We start from the raw sequence: 20,263 nt of genomic DNA, 5'->3' as shown, positions 1-20,263 counted from the left end.
ACATCATTGTAATGTTCTGTTGGACAATGTTTTGATGTGGAGACTAAGATTTGAAAAAGATTCAGCCATGTGCTGTTGTTATTGTTGAAGTCCTCACATATGTATGCCACAAAGAAGCCAGTGTTGCCTGTGTGCCAGGTGTCTGAGTGACGGGTCCTCCTCGACGGGAGCCGGTCCAGCCTCGGAGGCTTCAGGCAGAAGTGCTGTGGCTTTCTCTCTGTTTTATCCACAGATGTAGCCTTCAAACATGTTCCACATTTTACTGCTCCGCCAATGAGGAGCCAGGTATATAACCACAAAACTGTCCCCTAGAGGAAATGTTTGGAAGTTCTGCTGTAAGTCATTCGTTAGAAGATCGTAGAAATATATACAACACATTACTATCACATTTTTAACTTCTGCTCAGAAATGTTGACTTGTAGTGCTCTGCTGGCACGGCTAAATGGTGAAACTACAACCTCGGACTTTGCCACGATGCATTCTATAAGAACAGTTGTGCTGTCTAGTAACTGATTATTAACATTGATTAAGATACATTTATTTGTCCCAAACACATGCACAGACATGCACAAGCACACTCATGCAAGGAGGGAAATTTAACCTCTGCTTTTAACCCATCTGGTTCAGGACACACAGAGCAGTGGGCAGCCATGTACGGCACCCGGGGAGCAGATGTTGGGGGAGTAAGGTGCCTTGCTCAGGGGCACTAGACAGGGTAGGGAGAATCCCCTTGGATTTTTGGACAGATCAATCCAGGTTCGTCTTTTTGTTGTTTCTCCGTGGAGTCGAACCAGAGACCTTTTCTGCCCATAATCCAAGTTTCTGCCACTAGTCCACCGCCTCTCCAGCTTGACTGTAGCCTAAATAAAGATGGACTGCATGATAGCTACCCCAAAAACAACGGGCGAGTTGCAGAATAGATAAACTCCGGTAGGTAGTTCTTATCAGACTGAAAGAGACTTCATGATTGACATGTGAAATTGATTTCCAAATGGTTGGGTAGAACTTCGATATCGCGGCTACACTCCCTTACATCATGATTTACCATCCATCTTCATCTATAGTCATTGATCATTACCTGAAAATGCACAACACAGAATGCAGCTACTCCATCCATTGACAGGATAGGTATTTTTGAAAGTTTGGAAAAGCTTGTGAGTAGATTAGCCTTGTGTTAATGTTGCCTTATCAAACTGTAGTGGAGTCAAGTTTCTATCCAGCTAACCACCACATTTAATTAGTTTACTAATTACTCTCTTGTCATAGACAGAAATGCTTGAGGGGTCAATTGATTCCATTTCATATCAGTGCTTTAAGTGCAGAGATCAGAGTTTCATGTGGATATCTTAGTTAAACAAAATGACTGGATAAGGGTAAAGGGAAAAAAAGGAAGGCAATAAAACCTTGAAATTTGACTTATGTAATTAACCTGTAATTAAGAATTTGTTGGGGTATAGTGTAAGTTGCCAGATACAGTTGTTGTATTGGCCCCATTGTTCAAACTTGGCAACCATGAGGCCTCTTGTGGCCTTTAGAATCCGGCAGTTGTTTGCCAAGATAAAGTTCCCTTCTCTTAACTCCAAATGCAGCAATACATTATTTTTATTCTAATCATTTATATATTTTTCAAACAAGGTTTAGATCAGACAAGACTAGCTACAGTTTATTTTCTCACTCCCTTAAGAAAGGTTACGCTAACAACCTGAGTTAATACACAGAATTAAGGAAATTATCATTCTGGTCTATTAAAATCTTTTCACATCACTCTAAGAAAAACAAACACCAGTATATCCCACCATTAACATGGACGTCTGTACGGAATTCTCTGTCTGCCGAGTGAAACAAAATAAAACCAGCTGGTGCTGTGGACTTCAAAATGATGCTTTGTATCAACACACTGTTGCATATCACTCTGAGCTGCATGGTATAACACTGCTGTACACACTTACAGCTGAGTTTATGGTCGAGCCTTGTGATGTTATCCTGGCTTTTTTCTCCACATCATCTCTTTATCCACGTTTGCATCTCAGTTTGAGGTTTTTATAGCAGAGCTCGCAAAAGTGTCAGATGCTGCATCACCGCCCACCTCTCTCAAAAAAATCACACATCTTGACCTTTTTTCTTCTTCTGCAGTTCTTTTAGCTGCACAGACGCCCCGATATCCATCCATCTGTGGAGCAGGTTGAGATTCAGGGCACTGTGTTACATGAGGAACATCAATCTGCCTCAGAAGTCTGCTCCACATGTGCAGAAGATGTATTGGGTGCTGTTTATATGTGGGCATGCATTATGAATAATATTAGGTGAGTGTCGGTGTGTGAAAGAACGATATGATTTGATGCAAACTGCAACATGTGCAATCCCCACACACACATATTTACACCTGTAATAGGTTACTGACCAGAAACTCACAGATATTTCTCCTTAAAGCACAATTATCTTTCATAGTTTTTCTTCCCTCCAGTGTTTTTTTGTGAATGTAAAAGTCCTGCCTCAAACTACTTAAGACCCATTTGAATTGCATAATGCACGGCTAGCAAGTACTTTTAAATACCCCCCCCCCTCCCCCCGAACAATGAGAGTTAAGGCCGACATTTCCTGGACCTGTCAGAAGTGGTTGACCAATCACAACAGAGGGGATGGCCAATCAGAGCAGACTGGGCTTTATCAGGAGGAGGGCCTTAAAGAACCAGGATCTGAAACCAAGTGTTTGAGACAGAGGCTGAAAAGAGGAGCTGCAGCAATGGACAGTCCGAGGAAAGTGATGTGTTGAATATGGGCAGAATAAGTCTTTAACAACATTGATACTGAATAAATATAACTGGTAATGCAGTGATGGAAATTTTTCAAGTAGATAATTTTTAACAATGCCATTCATTGCTCATATCTATACACAATCATATCTTTTTTTATTTTATTGATTTAATTTCCCCTCAAATTGTGCTGTGAAGCTCATGTTATAACTGTATTTCTTATTATTTGTTTTTGATAGTAAGATGATTATGTTTGCCTGTTTTCTTAAGTAGCAGCGTTCAACACATTAGGCTTGGACTTCCAATCTCACAGGCTCTCAGTTACTTGGCCATCCAAACAGATGGACTAAATACAAAGAAAGTCCTGCAGCACACAAAGTTGGTAAAGAAACGTATTTTAACAGATGTCCAGAAGTCATTTGGATTTGATCCTTCAATATCTTATCCTGGTTCGTCTCCCTCCATTAAAAAAAAACAAATCCAAAATTCTTTGGATCATTAAAAGTCTTATAACAGTAGTAAAGTAAAATAACATCATCCTCCTTCACACCTTCTTCGTAACTCATTCAGACTCTTCCCAATAGCTTTTCAGTATAAATTCCCCCTGGACACAACAGTGAATGATTTACAGTAAGTATTATGCAATTATATTATGTCCAAAATGACCATAATTTTCTCCTTTTAATTCCAACTTGGCTTTACTGTGTGCACTGTGTTTGATATTAGCATGTCATTACAGAAACTTCGGCACATTGTTTCAAGAACCGGCATCTTCTTTCTCTCTGTCAGCATAAAGGCATCCAATTAACAAACTCGAGTATAATTCAAACCAGGAGGGAGGTCAATCCCAACTCATTTACGCTGCTAAGGAGCCAGTGTGAGAATTCCTGGTTCCCACCGGTAGGAGAAAAAAAAAATCTCGTCCTGGTCACTGAGAGATCAATGCAATTGAAGCTGGCACCTCGCACTCAGAGGGAGCTCCACGGGGAAGGAGGCCCAGCCCCGGGCGGTCCGCTGCCAGCCGAGGTGAGGGATCAGGAGGGAAAGGAGACATGGCAGCTCTACTTCCTCTTGGCTCGGCTGGGGCGGCCAAATTAGAGAGAAAGCAGAGCCTTGCATCATCTGTCATATACTCTTCTCATCTCTCACTCTTTTTGTCTTCTTTATCTCTCCATCTCTTCAATCCGTTGCAGCGGCACTCCCTCTTCCTCCTGTTCGCCTTCTACTGGATTACAGTGCCGAAATATAATCCAGATGATGGCTAACCACAGATCACTGGAGAGCAGAGGGAGCCAGCCAGAAATCAACATGCCTGATAATCAGTGTGTTTCTGCGTGTGTGTGTGTGTGTGTGTGTGTGTGTGTGTGTATGTGTGTGAGTGTCTTGATTACGCTGCTCTCCACAGATTGGTTTGATGATCATGGAGGAACTCTGACAGGTCGAACCTCTAGCACTGGGTTGCGGAGTCGTGGACAGTTTCCAGGTTTGTTTTTTCTCCCCTGACTCGAAACTTGATTTGTCTCCATTTCTTCTATTTATGACATTTCAGTTCAATTTTATTAATTGAATTTGTTGTTGACATTTTGTACCTATTCGATAGATGTGGTGTTCTCCCTTCTTTTATATTGTGGTTCTTACTTATAAAATTGGTTTTGAAGTGAATTGAAAGCAGAACGCGATTTGTCTGGCGATAGTCATTGTTTTATTATAATGTATTTTTTTTTATTCTGGAATTTGGTTTTAGATTTGTCACACACACACACACACACACACACACACACACACACACACACACACACACACACACACACACACACACACACACACACACACACACACACAGCTACAGTATAAAGATGGCAGCGTATAAGTGGTACATGAGTGGGTCTGACATGCAATCAGACTGAATTACTAAGTGAGAAAAGCAGGCAACTACTCAGGGGCCCCAAACCTCCCGGGGCCCTAAAAGCCAGCAGATTTTTTTGTAATTTGATTACTTGCAAATTTGTCAGGGACTGTGCACAACTAAAGTGCAATATTAACAGATCCCTGCATTATTATACTGTATGGTCAAAATGTTTTCCTAAAATACCCCTACATAATTTTCCAGACGAGACACATGTCGACCAATCACGAGTCAGTGTCAGTTGTCAATCATGACTTTTCTCCCTATTTCTATAGCATCAAATAACATATTATATACTAGAAAAATAAACACTTGAATCAGTGTGATAATGAAAATACCTTAAATGACAGAAGTTATCTTTGAGAAAAAATGTATTAAACGTGTACTTCAAAAGGGAATATGACCTATACTGCAGCCAGTCAGCTGTTTTGGGGAAACAGTGTCTATTTCACTAAACTAAAATATTTTTGAAGATTTTGTCTCCACCAGGAATCGGTAAGTTTGAGGCCGAAAGCCGCAGACAGTTTAAAAACATTTAGGAACAAATGAATGCATTTCTGGTTTTGCCATTTTCATTGGTTAGTTGACAAAAACAGAAACGCAAAATAGCAGCAGCTTGAAGCTTTATAGAAGCACGTTCTTCTGTCTTCCTTTCACTCTCTCTTCCTGCCACACAGGACCTTTAAGAGCTTTCACACAGAGGACAGTGCAGGCTCTCCCTCTTCCTCTCCTGCTGCAATATATACGTGTTTTAAAGCCTAATAAATACTGATCCGGCCTGTTTCCTCTCTCTCTCACTGCACACACAGCCGAGGAGCTCCTCTCTGCGGGTCTGGTTTCAATTTCTGGAAAATGAAGAGGTTGTGAGACGCAGAGAGGGGGGGAAAAAAATACTCCCTCCTTGTAAATCCATTATTGTTGAGGATATATCAGAAATCCAGCTTTAATAGCAGTGTTTGTGTAGGATCTGCTCACAATCCCCCACGACATAATCCTACTCGGTGACCGAGGCTTAGCTGCACAAATAAATACGGTAATGGATCCCCTCACATACAGCAACGAGAGGAGGCAAAGAATGAGGCACACTCCGGCCCAATCTTTTCCAGATGGCACCAATAGATCACATTATTTACATCGGCTGTGTTCAGGTTCCCAAGGCAACGCTCCTCTGTTTTACAATCGTTTGGTTCAATGACCCGAATCCTCTCTGTATTTATTCTTTTCTTATCCCGGGTCTTGATTAGCGCAGAAGATGGATCTCTTTCTTTGGAAGAGGACGCTACTGATGCACAGATGTGGTGTCACTCCAGAGCACCTTCTCCAGAGGATAAACCTACCGTCTCCCACCTCGCCCCATATGGGTTTCCTTATGATATTCAATCCTCGAGCTGGGTTTGCATTATGCACTGATCAACGCGCATCGTTTCCATTAGCGGTGCTCGCTCCCCTTCGTTCACCCGTGACCTGCGGTGCAGTATTTGGGACTCATTACTCCACGGCTCTCTCGGTGCGGTTATGGGTGGTTTGCTTCGTTCATGACCCTTAATTGTTTCTCCTTGTCTTTTCTGCTCAAAGATGAACAGCTGTGTGGATGAGGATGTTTGCTGCAAGATCTCCCCGGCAGGCGGAGACGTCTACACAAGAAAACAATAAACAATGCTTGTATACGCCAGTTTCGGTTTGTGAGTTTGTAACATCCTCTTTTCAGCCATTATGCTATCAAGAGACCAGGGAACGTATACGGACAAGCTGTGGTGACATAAAAACAGACCAATACTTCAGGGACAGCAGGATCTCACACTGAGCAAAAGAGGTCAAAGGACGTACGACAGACAGATACGTTTTCATTGCTGGTAGCAGGGAGGGGGTTCCGCTGAGGATTTCAGCTGCCAGAAGTATCTCTAGCTTGTTCATCAGCTGTGGAGTCTGGATACAGCATCTCTGAAGCCCTGGAAAAAAAAAACAGCTTGAATGTTTTTGCCCCTTTTTCTGACCTGTCTTGTAGTCGATTGCGTAGATCGCTTGCGTAGATCTCCCTGCGTCTGCCAAACGTCACTGTCTTCTTCATCTGGCCGGGAGTCAACTCTTCTTCAGGCCCGATTCTTTCCATTTCAGTGAGCACGGAAGAAAAAAAAACAACAAAGAGGTTGGAGGATGTTAAGATCTGGCAGTTCTCCATAGTCTGGGTTTGCCTAAGTACAGTTTGTTGCTGTGTTGCTGCCAGTTACACTGTGTGTGTGTGTGTGTGTGTGTGTGTGTGTGTCTGTGTGTTTTGGTTATAAACACACAAAGGATTTGACTGATATGGGTTTGTGAATAGTTCTTTTAAATCAACTTATTTGCCAAAATTACCGTTAATTGCAAGGAATCGTCCATATTTTGAAATTTGATAACACCAAAAATACTCTATGGTTCTTCCCAAGAGTTGTTTTCTAATCGAGGTCGATAATTCAGTATTTTTCTGTGCTATATTTATACCAATATTATCCAGTAGGATTGTTAAATGAAAATATTGTTTGCTTTTCTATTGCAGCAGATAACTCAGAACAGCATATACCTCTGCCAGGGCCTCTCATTCCCCTTAAATTTAATCAAGCAAATTTCACAAACACTTAGATACCAGATCACTTAATATTCCAGTTTTTTTTTCATCAGGTTCCATGATTTACTTTCTGAGAAATCTGAGAAAATGTGGAAAATAGCAATGTATTGAAGAAAGTGAACAAATTCCTGATCCAGGTCTGCACCTTTAAGTTATTGATAATCCATTCAGTAGTTTTTGTGTATCCTGCTGAACAACAACATGACCATTGAAACATTCTAATAAAAGGAAAACAGAGAGCATGAATGAAGCCATCATCAAAAAAACATTTAAGAAGCATGTGCCTCGTGTTTGGAAAGACAATATACAGTATTTATTAAAACAAATAATGACATGAGCATAATAAGCTTTAGTTGGGATAAACATTATTGATCCATGAAGAGTAAGACTGTACAATAAAGGATAATTAGCTTTCAACCTTCAAATATATTGAGCTCCTCTGGGCTCAGACCACACTCACCATGTTGACTGTTGATGAATTAACAGAAGGACATTTGTGTAGTTTGCAGATACACAAAATCACCGTCCAGCACACAAGCAAATATGCATCACTTGCCACCTTGCAGCTGGAACACACACATACTGAGTGATGAGCCAGTGATGAACTCCCCTAAACTGGACTTCCCCCCCCCCCCCCGCTCTCTCCTGGAGAAGTGTACTCTGACTGCATGTGTTCGATTCCCGGCCTCTGACCTGTGCTGTCATTTTTCTCCCCCACTGCACACATTCTTCTCTTTGTGGCGATAAAAACTGATCAAACGTTGCCAAGAAGTGGCTTCCCACAGTCCCCCACTTCCACAAGTACCTCAATTAAAACAACAACAAAGAGCAGTTGCTGCACATTGTTTGTTCTGGAGCTGCCTGACAGGAATAAATCTCTCGTCCTTCAGTGACAGATCGCTGCACGATTCAGGCAAATATATGAAGTGACTGCGAGCCGATGTAAGCAGAGGAAGACGAGGAGGAGGAAGCTGGAAATGTAATTATAATTAACGTGGGTGGGAGGCCGGTGAGTACGGACAGTAAGCAGAGGCACGTCAGTCGGCTCCTGGATGGTTATGGGTGTGAATCCCTTGTTGCAGAGGCAGCTGAATAAACCCGGCAGAGGAACATTATGTTGAAGCAGCAGAGTAACTCATTAACCTTTCGAATACTCCCGGTGTTCTTCTGTTTGCTGCACATGTAAACATTTATGGTCACAGTAGCTATTTGTCATGTAACCATTGGATTTGGTTACATCCTAGAATAGCTGCCGTACAACAGTCGCTGAGGGAGAAATGAAAAAGTACGACGCTGTAGCTCGGAGTTGAGCGTGAAGACCTGCAGTGGGAGTGTCGCTCGGGAGAGAAGAGAGACTGAAATAAGAGGAAGCTCCCGCTGGATGGTCTATAATTTCACAGATGAAGAGCGTCTCTGTGTCACACCATCTCTTCTTAATCATGTATCTGCTCATAAACATGTCTGCTGGGAAGCACTGGTGTCTCCTCTCGTGGCAGCGGGGCATTACTCAAGTCTTTTCACGTCGTAGGATGTTGTTTCCAGATGGAACCAGGAGGAAAATACGGCAAACTCAGAAATAACTTTATAATTTCACATCCCGTACAGCTAGTTGGCCCCCGCCTGAGGTACACACTGAGACGTGTCATTGTACGTAGATGCAAAAAGTTATTTAAGATGCAGCATTCAACCCTGCAGTGCAGACAACAGCTGATTCTCCAGTTTGGAGGTTGACATATCACTGGCTGAGCAAATGGCCTGTTTCAAACAAGACTGTTTAAAATAGGTGCTGCACTCGTAGAACAAAATACAGAGAGATTTGACTTAAAATTTATGTGATTCAATAAAGAGATAGATAGATGGATGGATGGATGGATGGTTTGATGGATGGATGGATGGATGGATGGATGGATGGATGGATGGATGGATGGATGGATGGATGGATGGATGGATGGATGGATGGTTTGATGGATGGATGGATGGATGGATGGATGGATGGATGGATGGTTTGATGGATGGATGGATGGATGGATGGATGGATGGATGGATGGATGGATAGATAGATAGATAGATAGATAGATAGATAGATAGATAGATAGATAGATAGATAGATAGATAGATAGATAGATAGATAGATAGATAGATAGATAGATAGATAGATAGATAGAAAGATAGATAGATAGATAGATAGATAGATAGATAGATAGATAGATAGATAGATAGATAGATAGATAGATAGATAGATAGATAGATAGATAGATAGATAGATAGATAGATAGATAGATAGATAGATAGATAGATAGATAGATAGATAGAAGGATAGATAGGTGCTGATTATCTGATGTGACCATGACTGTGTACTTACTATTGTACCTTCACTAGCCTCATGATTCCATTATGATTCAGAAGTCAACGATTCAAATGCACAACATTGCATCTCGATATAGACAGATATATAGATGGATGTACTTTATTAATCCCAAATTGAGAAATTATGTTGTTACAGCAGCACATCAAGGGCATTGCACATAGAGCGAAGTAGCAATAAAACAGATATGAAGAACTAAACTACTAAAATATACATATATATATATTTTCCATTGAAATGAGTTGTGAGTCTATGACCACAGTTGGTTTCTGTTCCGTTTTGGGCCTCCATGCCTCTTTATCAGTGCTCAGCTCTGCCTGTGTGCGGCTCAGGGTTTGGTGAACCTGATCCTGACTGTGTCTCTTCATGCTCGTTAGTGTGTTTGCTGCTCCAGCAGGACTCAACTCAACATCCATCTGGGACAGATCCCCTCGGCCTGGGCTGCAGCTGGGGAGACACACACAAGCACACAACATATAATATAGACACACACATTTATTGTTCATATCTGATATCTTATAACTGAAGCGCCATGATGGATAGACCTTGTTGCAGCCACCGGGACGGAATGTTTCTCCCCTCAGTGACACAGCCTTGGTGAGGGTGAGTGCCCTGCTAGTTTATAACTGTGTTGTTGTCCAGGGATCCCACAGGAACCTTAGGAGACCCCATTGGATGTTGGCCTCTCCTACACACCGTCAGAAACTCCACATACACTGATACATACTTTACTTTCCTCCTCACAGACACACACCTACACACTCCAGCAGACAATCAGACGTGGATTCACCATCGCACTCACAGGCGAACATGCACGCTGCTGTCACGCTGTTTTTCTGCAGTGATTGTGCCGTTGGGCAGGAGTGCAGATGAAAATGAGCGGGTTCGGCGGAGAGACGACGGCGGTTCCAGCTGTATGACTTCAGTAAAACAATCCTCCGTCACACACGCTGCAGATCTGACGTGCTGACAGCGGTGATGAGGCCTGGGAACAGATATTACACATCTATTACACATCCAGAGCAGATCCATACACACACACACTAAAACACACATATGTGCTATCTGTGTGCCAGGCTCTTCCTCACATGTGCACACACACATGGGTTAACACTGGATACTTTACAGAGAGGGATGGCTGAGTTTAGGGGCGAAAAGGAAAATAGTTTACTGTGCATACAGCCAGTGTAAAGGCATCTGATTAAAATAATTTCAAGTTTCAACTGCACCCAAATAAACATAAGAGACAAAAATATATGAAATATTTCACAACATGCTTTAGTTGGGTTAAGCTAGGTTACAATGATTTATTGTTTCAAATTTTCCAGTTTTTAAAAGTACACTTCACTAAATCCACTTATTTTCTGTTAAACTGTAAATCCCCACACCATTTATTTTTATTGATTCCAAACAAAAATGATGCTCTGCTGCTCCCAGCTCTTGTTTTGTTTTCTCTCACCACTAATTAATTGCAGTCAGTTCTACTTTGCACATCTTTCATTGAGTGTTAAGCTCCTGTCAATGAAATTACACATTTCCTGCACAGATGTTTCACATTAAAAGTCGTCCAGCTACTTATTACCTTGCATGCCGATATAGCTGTGCAATTGTTTTTCCCCCCGTCTGTGTGGGTTCGTCCAAAATAACTTAACAGAACATGGACGGATTTTCACCAAACGTGGTTTGATTACATATCATTTATCTGAGGCTTTTATCCAAAGTGATTTACAATAAGTGCAATCAACCATGAGGGTACAAACCCAGAACAACAAGGATCATAAGTACATTAGCTTAAAAAAAGCAAAACTACAAAGTACTTGATTTAAGTACAATAAATAAGTGCACCTTAACTTTATGTTTTAGTTATTTTTTTTAAATAATTTTTAAATTTTTATGATTATGAGACCATCATCTTCTTAACCAAAGTCTAGTTAGAAGAGACATGTTTCTAGTTTGCGGTAGAAAATGTGTAGACTTTCTGCTGTCCTGATGTCATTTGGGATCTTGTTCCACCATTTAGGAGACAGGACAGCAAACAGTCGTGATTTTGTTGAGCAGTTAGCTCTCAATGAGGAAGCAGTACCATGTCCTGGATGTAGAGCGGGCCCAATACATTCACAGCACAGTACGGAAGTACTAGTGTCTTGAAGTGGATACGGGCGGCCACAGGTAACCAGTGAAGGGAGCGGGGTAGTGGGAGTGAACTTAGCAAGGTTAAAGACCAGTCGAGCTGGTGCATTTTGGATGAGCTGCAGAGGTCGGATATCACTAGCAGGTAGACCTGCCAGGAGGGAGTTGCAAAAGTCTAAGCGTGAGATGACCAGAGCCACCAGAACCCGCGCCGCCTTCTGAGTGAGAAGGGGATGTATTCTCTTGACGTTGTGCCTGGAAATGTTGGAGAAGCCAACTCTGGGAATTTCACCATCGTCTCAAGGAGCTGCCGTTTGGCCGGGTTGATGAGCTGCTTGCTCGGATTCGGGGCCAGGATCTGTCTCCAGCGAGTTTAATTTCTCAAAGCTGATTGGCCTCCGAACCGTATTGTGTTGTGTCCTTCTAAGCACTTGAAATCAGAGTATATTACGCACCATAAAGCTACAATCAGAAAATGATTCCCCATCACAAAGAAGTACATCTGTATCATATATAGCACTGCAAGTTAGACATAAAGTTTGTATAGATCGAAACATATTTTATGATGGTAGGAATGACGTCACTACTAAGTCAGATGCATCTGTGCAGATGCATATGTCAGCTTGAAGCTCACATGGTGTGTGTTATTTGAGTGCACCACATGAAATGAAATCTGTATTATAGTGATAACTGATGGCTCACTGGTGAATGTCCCCTCTGATACTGGGAGGTGAGGGGTTTGACTCCCAGTGAGGTCACAGCAAATCAGGACATGAAGCCCCTACTTTCTCCACTATAAGCCCCTCTCAGCTCTCCATCCTGTGGGTGTGCAGCTTTAAAACCAGATGAAACCTTAGTTATCGCTGTGGGAAAAAATAGAGCAGAGAGCCTGTCCTATATAACCATCAGCATCCATCCATCTTGTCAGAGCGGCCTTCATCTCCTGCCTGTTACCTCCCTGCAAGCTGCTCTTGATTAAGCCGTCAGACGTCAAAAATGTCTCCTCCGGAAAAATCTGAATATCGGAGCCAGTGTTGCATCTACAGGCTCGCAGGTATAATTTTCTCAGCTGTTGTCGGCTTCATCTGAAGCCGTTTCCTGAAACAGAATACAGACTGTTTCACATTTGCATGGGGAGCAAATACCACCGACCTCTCGTTCACTCCTTCCTGCTATTAAATGAGAGTAAATTAGGTGTTACAATGTTGTGGCTGTTTTTAGTGCCTGCTGAGAACACACACACACACACACACAAACACACATGGACAAAGCTGTACGTTTATTCAGTGTTACAGCTCTTAATCCGTCATCAGTTTCTTCAAGGGGAAGTAGGCGATATGAGCAAACACACACACACTAACTGGATAACATAGATCAGGATTTTCTTTGGCCCATGTTGTGGGTCTTTAACGATTAAATCATTTATTGGTTCAGGCTTTCATTTCCCTGTGTTAGCACATATCTGAGGGTGAGAGAAGGCGCACATGTGTAGCCCAGTGTATTTAGTGCAGGTACAAACCGTACACATGCACATGAGTGTTCATTTATAGACTCACACAAGAAGATCTTATTTATGTTGCACACTTTTTAAAAGTTCTGTGTCTCTCTGTTACAGTTGGTGTTCCAGCTCAGCAGTTATGGAGTGTAAAGGGATTGTGTTTGTAGATTTACAATAGAAATGTTGCTCATTTGTATTTCTAGGAAGTAGATTAAAAAACGATTAACTTCAAAGCAGCTTTTGCGTCTGAAATGACAACTGACATTAGCCGCTTGATACCAGTGCTTTTAGATCTTTGGACCCTTTTCTTGCTGACTAATATGGAAATGTGAAGCCTGGCAAAATAATTTTAGAAATGCATTTAATGGCTTCGGTTTATTCAACACATATAGATATGCATTAAATAAATAAAGAAGGTGAGTAAAACATGTTGAAACCGTGAAAGTAATAGAAAAACAATGTCAGGGTAGCAGGTTAGCTATTACTGGGCATTATTATAAGAAATAGCTTGATATGAATTGGCTATAATGGAAAAATATACTTAAAAGCAAAACATACCCTATAATTTATTGGATCATAGTATTTCCAACATGCTTCCTCTGTTGTGGAGGCATTTATTACTGTAGGTAGTTAGATAAATAACAATCTGTCATCAACACACTTTGTGTTACAACTTCCTGTTGTGTTTTTGTTCTTGGAAAGGAAACACACATCCCTATTTCTTTTATATTCAAGTCAATTCTAGTTAATAGAATGAAATAAAGTAAGTAATTAAAAAATTCTGCATGATTCTATATCAATAACTGGATTTACAAATGATAATTTGTCTGTGTGTATAAGTGACTAGTAAGTTTACATGCACAGTAACACATTGAATCAATGCAGTGTGTGTGTTTGTACTGCACAAGTCAAATGTCAAAATGTAACAATACTTTCTCTGTCCTTCTATTTAACAGAAAACTCAAATTAAAACAGAAACTCAATGACGTTACGTAAAAACATTGAATTAAGAAGAAGATTAATCAAAAAAAAAATCAAATTCTTTAATGAAAACAGTGTTTGTTCGGATAACTGTTTTGATGGAGGCTTCTGCTTTAAAGTGACAGACATTATTCATACTCCACATTAATGAAAGAAGGAAAATGTGACCAACTCTGGAGGCATCTGACTGTGGGATCACTGCAGTCTGGAGGAATTACACTACGGGGAAAACAAGGGAAAACTGTCGTCCAAATCGAGTTTGTCTGCTAGTTTCTTTGGTGGGCGGCTGCGGGGGAGGAGGGGGGAGATGGAGGGCGAGTTCACATCCAAAGAGACAGTCATTATTCTTCACTTCACACGGAATAAATGAGAGTTGTCAGGCTGACTAATGACCGGCTCTGCAGCATTGGAACCAAGAGAGAGCTTCCATCTTTCGACGTCAGTCATTTTCTGATGGACCCTGGCACTGATGGATTGTGGGATCTGGCTCTGATTACACGCTACGCTGGCATCCACTCATCCCCCGATCCCTTTGTTATTTTGGAAATGTGTAATAAACACTCTTACAGGAGACATGCATGCATCCACAGACACACACACACACACAGTTGTGTATGTATGCAGATACACACACATTTCCTCCCGCTCTGTAGTCTTCATCGGTTTTGACACTTCACTGTGGCCTCGGCTCAGTCAGAGGCTTCGTGGTGGAAACCCAAGAACTCACAAATGAAGCAGGAGTCTGGTTTCCAGAAAAATGCACGGAACACTCTCAGTTACACTTCCTTCATTGTGCTAAATAGCTAATAATGACACAAAAGAACACTTAATGGTATGAAGTCTTTCTCTGACCCGTTTTTGGTGTCTGTACTCGATACCTGATCAGATTTTGGGGAAACACATCCGTCTCGTAATAGGAAGCAACTAAGCATATGAGAAATGTGGCTGTAACTTTGAGAAACACATTGAATGCATTTATTCTGCACGTTGGTAAAAACATAAACTAAAGTTCACCTGTTGCTTTAAAAACACAATTCTCAACTTGAGATGGAAACTGACACGGTTTTTATTGCAATTTGTGTGACCTTTCTCTGACTTCATGGTCGAGTCAAGCTTTTTACATGAGCAACAAAAAGACCCACATGTAGAGGTTAAGTTTAGAATTTTGTGTAAGAGAAAATACAAAACAATTGTTAATCCACTTCCTTCCAGGTTGTGCGACCTCCAGTATCAGTGTCGTTGGTATTAATGTCTGATTTTCATACAGAGGCTGAGGAAGTGTCTATTTGATCTCTTGTAATTCAGTGTTTCACCCTGTCTAACCTCCGACTCTCGTCCTGTCAACGCTACAACAGGCAACGAGACAAGGTGCTGAAAGTGACTGCCTCCATGAGGGGACCCCAAGACCCCGACCCTGAACCCCCGATCACACACACACACACACACACACACACACACACGCACACACACGCACACACACACACACACACACACACACACACACACACACACATTGCAGCTGATTGACAGCACTCACAGGAATGTGTTTACATGATGAATTGCTGTTTACAATAAAGATTTATTAATGATTAATTTGATGTAGATGTTTTTCACATGTTGAACTTTTATTAAAGTCAATAATTTTTCACTTTATCTCTTTTATTTTCAAAACACACGTTACACAAGCAATGCACTCAGAAATATAAAATGAGAGCGGGAAATAATGATGCATTATTATCAAGTCTATATATTCAATTAAGGTTTTGATTTATCATAATTTTACAGGTAATGCAATTGTCGGTTATTTCTTGTGAATAATCAAATTATCTATAAATAATAATAATCATACAGTGTAAATTAAATATATTGTCAAACCAACAGTCATGAACTAAAAGGTATTTATTTTTTAGGATTACATAAGTTAAACAACAGTAAATCTTCACATTGAGATGTTGAAACCTGATGATATAAATGTAATATAGAAATCATACATTTTTAAATAATTTAATAAAACTTGTCTGTCATGCAAATATTTTTGATTAATTTTAAACGACACACTAATTTTTTCCACTTGTTGATTCAGCTTCATTCACAGCATGTGTAGTTTTATGCCTCCGAATATTCATATAAATTTGGAAAAACGTTTTTCAAGCCAGTTGTGAAGCCATTATTAGATGAAATATTTCAGTAGGAATTTCCATATGTGCCAAAATACAGAATATTTTACAGCAAGGGCCAAAATGCCTAAACCAGCAAAAGATAATAAAATGATAGTAACATCTGTAAAAATAACATTAAAGTAAAAGATATATATTATTTTCAATTCTTTCATGCTATATAATCTTATATCACCCAACCTACATACAGACATGCATACAGAAACCCTCTGTGCACAGTCACACACACATTAGTAATGAAATCCAGATCCTCCTCGGGGATGAAAACATCGTTTTACACAAAATACTTTGTCCTGAGTGTTTATTATGATTTCTGAGGCTTCCCACTCTGAGAACAGCGGGCCAGTGAAGGGGCAGCGCTGCAGGCTGTGTGCGGTCGGCCCGGCAATTCAATCACTGACACATTCTCTGCTCTGCACTATCACACTTTATTGTTATTTCTATCCATTCATCCAAATTCTATCTTTCCATCCATAGACTCATCTGTGTCTCTGTCTGCTCGCTTGTCCATGCGTCGATATGTTGTTCTGTTTGTCTTGTCTATCCGTCCGTCCCTGTGTCCATCTGTCCATCCATCCATCCATCCATCCATCTATACATCTGTCTGTCCACCCATCTATCCATCCATCGGTCCATCCACTTGGGTGGTGTAGTCTTGTCGGCTCGAATGTCAGTGGGGAGATCCTGTCTTTCAGCATCAGGATCCAGAGTCTAGGGAACACACACACTCACGCTCACACACACACTCACACACTCTGACACACACATTTACACATCTTTGGTTCCTCACTCAGCAGCCCATCCACCCCCCCCCACCACCCTCCCATCATGCCTTGCCTGGCTGTATTTTGACAGGTGGAGCGTCGGTCGCCACCAGCCGGTCTTTTCCTACCAACATCTCTCCTCAGCTCAGGAGGGCTGCTGCAGGGTGTGTGTGTGTGTGTGTGTGTGTGTGTGTGTGTGTGTGTGTGTGTGTGTGTGTGTGTGTGTGTGTGTTTGTGTGTGTGTGTTGGTTAGAAGTTAGACTCATTATGTGTGTCTATATTTGCATCATTTGATTTAATGTATATTGCAAATCTTCATACAAATAATTTGCATTTATTAGAAATTACAGGTTTTAAATATGAGCTGTAGTAAATTAATGAGAAGGAGAGATAAGAAATGAGGAGAGAAAGACGAAAGATGAAGATGTAAGCAACAAAACAGAAAGAGGAGGAGAAAGAGCAGGACAGAGCAAAGGGAGAAGACAATGATGACAATGATGAAGATGAAGGTGAGAATGGAAGGATTGAAGGGTGGAGAAGGAGGAGCAGAGCGTCTGATGAGGATGAAAAATGAACGAGTCTGACGGTGAAAGGAGAGAGGGTTCGTGATGAAAACACAACGTCTTCACTCATCACCTGGACGGCCTCTCCCTCCTCCCCGGAGGTCAGACTGCTGACTTTCTGTTTCTGCTTCTCAAACTGACTGACGGACACTTTTTAACACTTGAATTCCCACTGAAGAAGAAGAAGACGACGCCTGAAATAACCTCAGCGTATTTACTTCCTTAAAACAGCATAAGGATCAGTGTCGGTGCTGTATAATAAAACACAGTGTATGTTATGATTTAGAACTTTAATACAACTGAATTAAATATACAAAAGTTTTAATTTGGATTTAAAGTTGTATAACTATATGACTATAACATTTTCTTTACTTTCTTTCTTTATTAAAATAATAAATGGTATGTGACGTAAAAAGCATTATATAAATGAACATGACTCAAGGCAATGCAGTTTTATTTATAAAGCACTGGTCGAGTCAAGTTGCACAGAGACAATAATAAACAATACAGAGACCAAATTAAACCAATTTGTTTTTGTGCAAATTCCTTTATTTATATGTGAGGATTTCTTATAGATACTATTTATAATTCTTTAAACAGTCCGTATCCGTTTGTTAAATAGTATTTTTACTTTATATTTTTATGGCTGATGCTCAAAGTGTTTCTCTTTTTATGTTTGCATCTGTTTGAAGAAAAATTAACTTTCATTTCAAACCCTTTAATTTAGAAAACACATGTTTGCAAACAATACACTCAGGATAACAAAAGACGGGCTGGAAATAAAAAAGCATCAGTTTATATATTCTGATTCATCATAATTCCCCCTGTGATTTATTACTTACTCAGTTGTTTCTTACGATCAAACAAATTGTTTATAAAACATTACTGCAACTGTAATTTTAATATATTGTCCAACCAATCCAATGTTTTTTAATTTTACATTTACATATCATTTACTACTTAAAGTAAATCTTCACATTGAGATGTTGAAACCGGATGATATATATATATTTATATTATAAAAATCTTTTTTTTTTTAAATTACTTAAATAATCCAAATTGTCAATCATCCAAATATAAGACATTGAGTATTTTGGTATTGTACTTTTACTGCATATCCAATATTCCGTATATGTATACCATCAAATCCCCACGCAGCAAGCATGCAGCTCTTTTTCACACTAGGCCCCTGAGTAGGTTAATACAACCATGACCTTCCTCACACCACCATGTTGTGTATGCTTAAAGTTAAATTACTGGTGACCTCAGTAGGAAATTTACAGTATTAGAAATCTTTACCATGCTGACCTCACAGTTGTGGTATTAGCCAGATAATTTATCATGTGACTCAAAACAGCAAAACTTTTATAAAAGTAAGGTATAGAGAGAAAGGAGAGAGTAAATGAAGCACAGGAGGACCAACGTCTTCAGGGTGGCCAGGAAACAGGAGCTGAAGGCACACACACACACACACACACACGCACACGCACACACACACACACACACACACACACACACACACACACACACACACACACACACACACACACACACACACACACACAGACCCATCTTTGCTCAACCGACCCCATCTCCCATCACCCAGGCGTGAGAGAACACACCAGCTCAGGTCTCTAAAAATCGGACACACCAAAGAGCCGAGTCCCAGGGCCTCGGGAAATAATAATGAATATGGAATGATAGTCTGTATTTTGTGCTGCAAATGCAACCAGATGCAGAAGGTGGAGGGGAAAAGAATCAGTTGCAGATGTGTGAGAAAAACAAGAGGTCTCGTGTACTGTGAGCAGCCAGCGTGCCCTGCAAACATATTGTAACCTTAGCCAGTGTGAGGAATAATCACTTGTAGTCTGTATATCGCCACTTTGTAATGAGGGGAGGTATGGAGTAGTTCTGCAGCTGCTCCCTGGGAAAGTTCGCTCGCTGAGGAAGCGGCTGAGCTAGACACAACACCGCCCAATTAACATGGAGACCTCTGACAAGCAGTGTCTGACACATTTCTGCAGCCTACTGTACATGTGGTGGTGGGAGAGTGAGTGATCGCATATCTTCCTCCTCCATAGGCTCGGATGTACACATGAGAACTGTGCAGCTGGTTGAAAGCAGGAGATCCTGAGCAGTTTACTGTTGGTTTTAAACTTTCAAAAAGATTCATTTAAGCTACCTTCTGCAAGATTCTTGCTTCTTTTCCATTCCGACTCCATTTTATCGGTGCTGAGAAGAACAGATTCTGGTAAATCTGCACATTTCTTAATAGAGAGGACTTGGGCTTGAAGTCACCAGGCAACTGGAATTCAAGACCTATTATCACTGTTAAATCAACTAGGGATCCAGAATCTGTAGCTGAAATGCATGAGACAACACATTGGTTCTTAAAACTTAAACCTGAAACGGTCTGCATGTTTTAATCTCCTCAGACTTAGAGGAGACAACAAGGAAGCATGTGTATTCAGAGCTGGCAGCTGCCAATTGAACCTGTCAATGAGAAACCTGTGTTCTCTCATCG

Source organism: Limanda limanda, chromosome 16 (assembly GCF_963576545.1).
Source record: "Limanda limanda chromosome 16, fLimLim1.1, whole genome shotgun sequence".
In the NCBI taxonomy this organism is placed as follows: Eukaryota; Metazoa; Chordata; class Actinopteri; order Pleuronectiformes; family Pleuronectidae; genus Limanda; species Limanda limanda.
This window is presented reverse-complemented; position numbering follows the sequence as displayed.